This window comes from Dermacentor albipictus, unplaced genomic scaffold (genome assembly GCF_038994185.2).
Source record: "Dermacentor albipictus isolate Rhodes 1998 colony unplaced genomic scaffold, USDA_Dalb.pri_finalv2 scaffold_15, whole genome shotgun sequence".
Lineage (NCBI taxonomy): Eukaryota > Metazoa > Arthropoda > Arachnida > Ixodida > Ixodidae > Dermacentor > Dermacentor albipictus.
The window spans coordinates 8486753-8488762 of NW_027225569.1; the positions used below are offsets into that span (position 1 = coordinate 8486753).

At 42.2% G+C, this 2010-nt stretch overlaps 1 non-coding gene across 1 annotated transcript; it reads left to right on the top strand.

Moving 5' to 3' along the window:
- Window positions 1-906: 906 nt before the first annotated feature.
- Window positions 907-979, top strand: TRNAT-CGU (transfer RNA threonine (anticodon CGU)). The gene has a single exon. It is a non-coding gene; the product is annotated as a tRNA-Thr (tRNA).
- Window positions 980-2010: the final 1031 nt, after the last annotated feature.

The following is a 2010-nucleotide window of genomic DNA, read 5'->3' on the forward strand; positions in this document are numbered from 1 at the left end:
TTTAGTGCTGCTCTAAAAATTGATGATTGCATGAACTGTTCCTTTACAAGATATAGTCTGTAATTGACTTCATGGCTGTGAAACATAGTTGAACTAGATATACCTACTCATTGAAAGTAACCAACTATCAACAGATCTTGAAAATTTCAAGCTCCCACAGTTTTAGTGAGCAACCAATAAGTGAAATTATTATAAAAATGTGTTTTCAATAAGCTAAGCGCCAATAGTGCCACACAAGAAGAAATACAGACAGGACAAGGCTAGTTGGTGCATAGCTTTCAATAGGTTAAGGGCCAATATTGACGGCACACAAAAAGAAATACAGAGAGGACAAGGCGCCTTGTCCTGTCTGTATATCTTCTTGTGGGCCGTCAGTATTGGCCTTTAACCTATTGAAAGCTATGCACCAACTAGCCCCACAACGTGTTTTACTGCAAAAACGTGTTGATTGTGCTCAACTACATTCCACCTCGGTCAAGGCACTAGACCTTTCTCTGGCATGCAAGCGCCACCAGTGATTGCAAAAGGGCTTATGGGAAGTGTGTGTACACCACAGAGACAGGCATCACGCTAGCGACAAGCCTGAGAGTGAAAATGTGAATTTGTTTAATGTGCTTTGCGAAGTTATGCAAGTGCACTGACGAAGCGAACCGCTTAGCCATGAGTGACAAACAAGAAGAAAGGGGGTTAACCGAGGGGCCCGATTTTATTAGTCGTATCATAAGAAGCCGACAAACACTGACCGGTTGCGTTCACCCCAAAAGATCAAATTCTTGCGACGCCTGCAGCAGAAAGGATGTTCCACATCCTCGGCCAAAGTTTGTGAGTGGTGGCACTGGCTAACACTCCCATGGTTAATTCTAGTAGTAAAACATGAATGTCGCCAAAAATGGATGGGGAAACGGCGCCGTAGTAGCTCAGTTGGTAGAGCATCGCACGCGTAATGCGAAGGTTGTGGGATAGCTCCCCACCTGCGGCAAATTCTTTCTTCATCCACTTTCATCTACCTTAATACATCGTTTCTTTATTTCATTTACTAAGAACAAGTAATTTCCCTATGTTGTCCTTGACGTCAGTGTTTGTTGGCTTCATGTGATATTAGCCGTGAGTGGTGATTTAATGCATTAACCGTGCTGCTGTTTAGCATGTGCCACAAAACCTAAGAAAAAGGCCCTACTAACTTTTGATGTACAGCTGACTAGAGTCACTTTCAAAAAAATGTTCGCCACAGAGCAGCAACAGGCTTCACTTATGACTAATGCGCTCAATGAAAATAATATATTACGAGCTACTTCATAGTTTTGGTGGATTGCTACACATTTATACAATATTAAATGTACCAAGGCTCTAAATTCGATCTTAGTACATCTTAGCTTTCTCATGAAAGAGACGGGGGTATAGGCAAAAATTACTTTTTGTTGTTGTGTAGTGCTCAACATGCGACTGGCAAACTGGTGAACAGTGTGGCTGTTTTTCAAAGTGCACACCATATATGACTGCATGTTCGACGTACAAGTTTTACCCAATGCGCACAGCGCACCCACAAAGTATTGTGGGATTGCATGAGCAAGGTCTATTGCTTGAGTAGTGTGGTAATGTTATAAATAAATTGCCAAGTGCCATAGACAACAGTTTAAGTTAGCTGATGTGATGCTTTGCAACCTAATCAAAACGTCGTGTTTTTGCGCCATGACCATGACGGCTGGGGTTTTATGCAGTGCAGGCATCAAAATATGGTGTCTGTGTAAATAAAAATAATAATTTATGGTGGAAAGAAAATGTTAGCAGCACAACACCATACTGTGCATACAAGCATGAGAGCATGTGTGCTTATTGCCACTAGCCGTAATCTACGGTGTTCGCCTGTGAAAATTCTGTCTCCATTGGGAATGATTTAGCTCAGTTGCAGTGCTGCTCATCCATGCGTTCTCATTGGTGTCTGTTATCGCGCCCCTAACAGTGACAGCTCATTTATGCAACTACTTCGCGATGCCTTAAGCACATTAAAGT